The following is an 8,051-nucleotide window of genomic DNA, read 5'->3' as shown; positions in this document are numbered from 1 at the left end:
CGTTTGTTGAGTGACCGTTTAAAGTTACAGTTTGAGGGACATGGTGGCTCGGTGGCTAAGCTCGTCGATCAGAAAGGTCGATGGTTCGAATCCCTAGCGCCGCGTAAAGAAGTGAGCTCCCATTACTTGTCCCAGCTTCTGCCAACCTAGCAGTTTGAAAGCACATAAAAATGCAAGTAGAAAAATAGGAACCACCTTTGGTGGGAAGGTAACAGCGTTCTGTGTGCCTTCGGCATTGAGTCATGTTGGCCACATGACCACGGAGACGTCTTCGGACAGCGCTGGCTCTTCGGCTTTGAAACGGAGATGAGCACCACCCCCTAGAGTCGGGAATGACTAGCACATCCGTGCAAGGGGAACTTTTATTTTTACCTAAAGTTACAATGGTCCTGGGAAAAAGTGATTTATGACTGTTTTTCACACTTAAGACTGTTGCACAATCCTCGTGGTCACGAGATCAAAATTCAGACACCTGGCAACTGGCTCCTATTTATGACGGTTGCAGCGTCCCCGTGTGTGTGTGTGTGTGTGTGTGTGTGTGTGTGTGTGTGTGTGTCACGTGATTCCCATTTTGTGACCTTCTGAAAAGCAAAAGTCAATGGAGAAGCCAGATTCATTTAACAACTGGGCTACTGATCTAACAATTGCGGTGATTCACTTAACAAACATGGCAAGAAAGGTCGTAAAATGGGGCAAAGCTCACTGAACAACCGTCTTGCTTAACAACGGGAACTATGAGCCGAGGTTGCTCAGTCGTTAGAGTGCTGTACTGCAGGCCACTTCAGCTGACTGTTATCTGCAGTTCAGCGGTTCAAATCTCACCGGCTCAGGGTTGACTCAGCCTTCCATCCTTCCGAGGTGGGTGAAATGAGGACCCAGACTGTGGGGGCGATATGCTGACTCTGTAAACCACTTAGAGAGGGCTGAAAGCCCGATGAAGCGGTATATAAGTCTAACTGCTATTGCTATTGCTATAAATCACCCACTTAGCTTTGTACCAAATGGAGGACTAGAACTCACAGTTTCCTAGCCTGGGGCCTTTAACCATTACACCCAACTGCCTCTTGGAGCATTTCCTGTGTCCCCCAATTTTGTGCTATCTGCCCCTGAGCTACAGGAAGTCCTTGACTTACAACCGTTTGTATAGTGACTGTTCTAAGTTCTGACACTGAAAAAAAAAAATGATAGCAGCGTTCCCTGTGATCAAAATTTGGACATTCGCCCAGTGGAATGTATTTATCACAATCACAGCATCCTGGGGCTCATGCAATCACTATTACTCGTCTTCCTAGCCAATTCCTGACAAGCAAAGTCAATGGACAAAGCCAGATTCATTTAAGGAACACATGATTTACTTAACAACAACGGCCAAATAGTCCTAAAACGGAGCAGGACTCACTTAAAAACCGCCTTGCTTAGCAATGGAAATTTTGGGCTCAATTGTGGTATGTACTTATAATGTTGTTTCTGTTGTGGCCCGCCAGCAGCCAGCAGAGCTGGCAGCAGATTCGGACAGTGAGGAGTTTGGGGAGGAACCTGGGCCAGTCCTGGAGTCTGGGGAAGGCTCGGATGAGGCCTCTGTGTCGGAGGCAGAGAGGGGGCCAGAGCCGTCTGACAGTTATCAGCTTTTGTGGCTTAGAAGGGTTCCCCAGTCAGCAAACAATGGGAAGGGAGATCAGGAAAATCTTCATTCAATGATCCAGACAAACGAAGATATCCTGTTTTTCCTCAGTTGCCTCGCTGGTAATTAGAGAGTGTTTAATGCTACCTTAAGCTAGTCTAGAGAAAAGGAAGATTAGAATAGAATAACAGAGTTGGAAGGGACCCTGGAGGTCTTCTAGTCCAACCCCCTGCCTAGGCAGGAAACCCTACACCACTTCAGACAAATGGATATCAAACAACATCTTAAAAACTTCCAGTGTTGGAGCATTCACTAGTTGTTCCACTAGTTAATTCATTATTCTAACTATCAGGAAATTTCTCCTTAGTTCTAATTGCTTCTCTCCTTGATTAGTTTCCACCCATTGCTTCTTGTTCTACCTTCAGGTGCCTTGGAGAATAGCTTGACTCCCTCTTCTTTGTGGCAACCTCTAAGATATTTGAAGACTGCTATCATGTCACCCTTAGTCCTTCTTTTCATTAAAGTAGACATACCCAGTTCCTGCAACTGTTCTTCATATGTTTCAGCCTCCAGTCCCCTAATCCTCTTTGTGGCTCTTCTCTGCACTCTTTCTAGAGTCTCTGCATCTTTTTTACATCGTGGAGACCAAAACTGAATGCCGTATTCCGTCTTACCAAGGCATTATAAAGTGGTATTAACACTTCACGTGATCTTGATTCTACCCCTTTGTTTATGCAGTCTAGAACCGTGTTGGCTTTTCTGGCAGCTGCTGCCCACGGCTGGCTCCTATTTAAATGGTTTTCCACTAGGACTCCAAGATCCCTCTCACAGTTACTACTATTGAGCAAGGCACCACATTAGAAGTGACATGATAGCAGTATTCCAGTACAGGTAGTCCTCAACTTACAAAAGTTCAGTTAGTGAACATTCTAAGTTACAACGGTACTGGAAAAAAGGTCGCAACAGGTCGCAAGAGTGGATCAAGTGACTCTGGGAAACTGAACCATCATAAATATGAACCATAAATCTACCTGGATCAGGTTTCACCCTGTGATGAGGTAACCTCTGATACTGTACATGTTCATTCATGCAATGGAAACTGATCTAGCTAAATGGGTCAGCAGGCCAATAACAGCACAACACCATGTAGGTTAAAATCATAAGTTAAAAAAAAATATCTTCCCATCCCCAGGCAAGATCATTTAATTTTTCCTTTATTTCTATGACCTTTGTTAAGCATTAGTTCAGAGCTCACAAGGATCTCTGCTTTTAAAAACAACGTGCCATTATAATATTGGTGTAATTCTAGATTCAAGCACCAAAGCATCCCAAATCACTTAATAACCGTGGCAAGAGAAGTCATAAACTGGAGCAATACCCACTGAAATATCTTATCTACATCCAATCCATCACCTATCGGCTCCATCAGCTCCACTGAGGTCAAATTGACGTTCCTTTCAACCTCTACTAAGAAATCTCTCAAAGAAAACCCCTCCTCTTTCAAATCCATTAATAATAAATTAAATTCCCTCCAGTGTATGTGTAGGTGTGCACCACACAATATAATCATCTGTTGTTCTAAGGTCCCAAGCTCGCTCCGTCTCAAGGACAGGCAATTTGAATTATGCACTTTTATTGTAAATATTATAACATCTTCTTCCCACTCCGAAATATAGAAACGACCTTGTGACGACATAATGCAGCATGGCAACAAAGCTTCTCTAAATAGCTGCTTGGGATTTATTTATTTATGTATTTATTTATTTAAATAGATTTACCAGATCTGGGCTGCACGAATGCAGCTATCCACCAGGTGGCACTAAAAAGGTTCTTTTTCATCTGTTTCCTGCCATCTAATGGTCATCTGCATTTTTGCAACCCTGATCTGTAACGATGCTCAAATTACAAAATTTTTGGCAGCAACCAAAAAAAGCTATTACTGTACAGTCCGTGATTGTATAAACAGAGGCATAGAATCAAAATCATGTCAAGTATTAGTACCGCTTTATAAAAAACCTTAGTGAGACCGATGAAAGAAATGTCCTTCTGGGTTCAGCTCCAAGTGGGGAAAAAGACACTGGAGAAATGGAGGCTGCTTGGAAAGATGGTTTATTGTTGGACAGGGCCGCATGGCTTGAGCCCTGAACAGAAAAGGTGATCACATGCTTCAATGTTGGTGGAGAAGAAGAGAAGGGCTGAGGAAGGGGCTTGCTAGGCTTTTTATAACCTGTTCAGTCCCACCTCTCCTGTTCCTGTGTAAGAAATGTATTCTGAGACTCCCATGGGGCCATGCAGGTGGCTACTCTCTAGGCTGTGTTTTGAATCTAGGTATGAATGAGTTCTCAGATGCCATGTGGTCAGTTGAGTGAAGGGCCAATATTATAATGCTTTCCTGTAGCTGCTGGTGAAGTCTTTATTATGTAAAGTGGACTAACTTAATGGCCCATTAACAGTGGGGATGGGCAGGCAGCTGCAGGCAGCTATTCTGTCTTTTAAAACGTGTGTCTTCCTTTTCACATCCAGGGAAATATTCTGCCTTTTCAATATTTCCTAGGATATTTCATTTTTCTGAGAGAGGGCTGGATGATAACTTCCCACAAGACCACACCTGGAATACAGCACCCAGTTTTGGTCACCACATTACATTTCACCACATGTAACGTACCACATTACAGAAAAGATGTTAAAAAACTTGGAAATGAAAAATGTTTTACTCATGTTTTAACTGAAGGAGTTAAATGATAACACAATCATGCTGTGAAATAGATTAACAACGATATAATGAAAAACTGATACATCTATGAACTGAATACTTTAGAATTTTTTGCTCTAAAAAGGATAACAACGATTTTATGTATACTTGATAGAGGATTGGTGATATAATGTATAACCTTAAGAACATATTACAATGATATCTTGTTGTTGATAAATAATTTTAATAAGGGAAGAACTAAAAATGGGTATATATATGCAGCGACTATTTAGAATATTTTGTTGAAAAATGAAGGAATAAGATTTCTGTTTGAAGGTATGAGCTACAAGGATAACAATGAACATAAGCATACCTGATAGTTGATTGGTGGAATTATGTGTAATGGAAAATAGTGATATATAAATATAAATGGTTGGTAAAAAAAAACCCTTTTCTTTCACATGGGGATTATATAAAGGTATACTGTTATCAAATAGATAATCAAGAATGTAAGGGAACTATGATTTATTGGGGGAAAAAATTACAGAAAAGATGTTGAGACTTTGGGAAAAATGCAGAGAAGAGCAACTAGGATGGTTAAAGGCCTGGAGACTAAAACATATGAAGAACAGCTACAGGATTTGGGTTTGGCTAGGAAGGATTGTGGGGGGGGTGGCGGCGATATGATAGTAGTATTCCATTATTTGAGAGACTGCCATAAAGAGGAGGGGGTCAACTTATTTTACAAAGCACGAGATTAGAAACAATGGATGGAAACTAATAACATTTAGAACAATTAATCATAGGAATGGCTTGCGGCCTTCAGAAGTTGTGGATATTTCTTCATTGGGTGTTTTGAAGAAGAGACTGGACAGCCACTTGTCTCAAATTGTGTAGGGTCCCCTGCTTGAGGAGGGGGTTGGGTTAGAAGACCTCAAAGGTCCCTTCAAGCTCTCTTCTGATTGATTGATTAAAGCCAAACACTTATCTTTCTGGATTATGGAGATAACCTCCAGGCTGTTGTGCAACCCATTTATGCCTAGCCTTCTAATCTGCTCTAAAACAGTTTAGAGTTACCAGCGGCTTGCAGGAAATACCATTCTTCTCTTGATTACAGGAGATATTTAGCAGACTCCTGTTTCTTTTCTTTGATGGAAGCTTCACTGCAAATATTTACTAACAAGGTTCTGTTCCTTTTCACTTTTGGAGTGGGCTCACACAATCCAACCAATCAACATGTGATGACTGTTGTGATTTTTTTAAAAAGGATTTTTAGGAAGCAATAATCGGGGCCACCGCTTCAAACGGGGGGTCTCAAAAGGTTCAGGATTGTGGACTTCATTAAAACCCTGTCCAGGACTTCAGTCCCACAATGCCAATAAGCTGAGACCTACAATTTTGTGTGCTAAGCATAGTACACAAAATTGTCTGCTACAATATCCTATCTGTCAACGGCTACTTCAGCTTCAACCGCAATAATACATGGGGAAACAATCGATACAAACTCAAGGTAAACCGATCCAAACTCGATTACGGAAAATATGAACTTCAGCAACAGAGTGGTCAACACCTGGAATGCTCTACCTGACTCCGTTGTTACATCCTAGAGCCGAGGTGGCGCAGTGGTTAGAGTGCAGGCTACTTCAGCTGACTGCAGTTCTGCAGTTCGGCTGTTCAAATCTCACCGGCTCAAGGTTGACTCAGCCTTCCATCCTTCCGAGGTGGGTAAAACGAGGACCCGGATTGTTGTTGGGGGACAATATGCTGACTCTGTAAACCGCTTAGAGAGGGCTGAAAGCGCACCAGCGTGCCTTCCGTCCCTGTCCTACCGTCCCCATTTATTAGTACTTATTTCCCTTGTTCATGTCCATGTTTATGCTTATACCTGCTATCTTCTACATGTTTGACAAACTAACTGTAAATAAAACAAATAAATTAGATTTGATCTGTTCTGCCAACTTCAGCACAGAGCTGACGTTGCATTCTCAAGCACACTTCCCGATTCTCCTCTGCAAAACTACATTTTTGGAGGAAGGGAGCAAGCAATTCCCAGAATGTCTGGAATGTGGAAATGCAACCAGGTTGCAATAAGGCCAGGCTGTTATCAGAACAGAACAGAACAACAGAGTTGAAAGGGACCCTGGAGGTCTTCTAGTCCAACCCCTACTCAAGCAGGAGACCCTATACTATTTCAGACAAATGGATGTCCAGTCTGTTTTTGAAATCCTCCAGTGATGGAACACATACAACTTCTGGAGGCAAGTTGTTCCACTGATTAATTGTTCTAACTGTCTGGAAATTCATCCTTAGTTCTAAGTTGCTTCTCTCCTTGATTAGTTTCCACCCATTGCTTCTGGTCTTATCCTCAGGTGCTTTGGAGAATAGGCTGACTCCCTCTTCTTTGTGGCAGCCCCTCATTATCTCCAGACCTGATTATTCCCAAGAAAAGGAACCTTTAATGGCTAGAAGTAAAAATCAGAAAATGGTTGTGTAGGAAGTTATCACCCAGCCCTCTCCCAGAAAAATGAAATAGCCTTGGAAATATTGAAAGGGCAGAATATTTCTCTGGATTTGAAAAGAAAGAAACATGTTTTAAAAGACAGAATAGCTGCCTGCAGCTTCCTGCCCATCCCCACTTTGTCAATGGGCCATTAAAGCCTGAGCTAGTCCACTTTACATAATAAAGCATTCTCCCCTTCAGCTCCAGAGTGATGGGATTAAGGCATGATAATATTGGCCCTTTACCCAACTCACCACATGGCATCTGAGAACTCAACCAAACCTGGATTCAAAACGCAGCCTAGAGAGTTGCCCCTGCATGGGCCCATGGGAGTCTGACAACCAATCAGAATACAAGCTCAAGATCAAAGGCCAGAGAGGGCATAAAACCAGGGACTCAGCTTCCCTTCTCTTCTCCACCACCATTGAAGCATGTGATCACCTTTTCTGTTCAGGACTCAAGCCTTGTGGTCCTGTCCACCATTCAAACCATCTTTCCAAGCAGCCTCCATGTCTCCAGTGTCTTTTTCCCCACTTGGAGCCGAACCCAGAAGGACATTTCTTCCAACAGTTGTATTAAGAGAGCCAGGGGGAAAAGCAAAAGTCCCAATTCATGTCTTCTTTTATTGTACCACAATGGTGCAAACACTGGGACCAGTCTCTTAGTGTTTACCCAAATAATTTCTCAAGATGTAGTAACAATATCGTTCAATCCCCCTGATTTAAAGGCTCAAGAACAGAGACTGGTGGAGAAGTTGTCGACTTTAAGGTAAAGGTTCCCCTCGCACATATGTGCTAGTCGTTCCTGACTCTAGGGGGCGGTGCTCATCTCCGTTTCAAAGCCGAAGAGCCAGCACTGTCTGAAGACGTCTCCGTGGTCATGTGGCCGGCATGACTAAACTTTGAAGGCGCACGGAACGCTGTTCCCTTCCCACCAAAGATGGCTCCTATTTTTCTACTTGCATTTTTCACGTGCTTTCGAACTGCTAGGTTGGCAGAAGCTGGGACAAGTCACGGGAGCTCACTCCGTTACGTGGCGCTAGGGATTCGAACCGCCGAACTGCCGGCCTTTCTAATCAACAAGCTCAACGTCTTAGCCACTGAGCCGCCGCGTCCCTTTACAGAGCTTAGAAAATACAACCAGAACTAGTTTTATTTTTATTTTTTTTGTTTTTGTTTTATTAAAAAAAAAAGAAAGTTACGGCTCCTAAGCTTTTAATACCTACATGATGTATGAAA

The sequence above is a fragment of the Thamnophis elegans genome, chromosome 9 (genome assembly GCF_009769535.1).
Source record: "Thamnophis elegans isolate rThaEle1 chromosome 9, rThaEle1.pri, whole genome shotgun sequence".
NCBI lineage: Eukaryota > Metazoa > Chordata > Lepidosauria > Squamata > Colubridae > Thamnophis > Thamnophis elegans.
The sequence above is the reverse complement of the archived record's forward strand: the minus strand, read 5'-3'. Positions refer to the sequence as shown.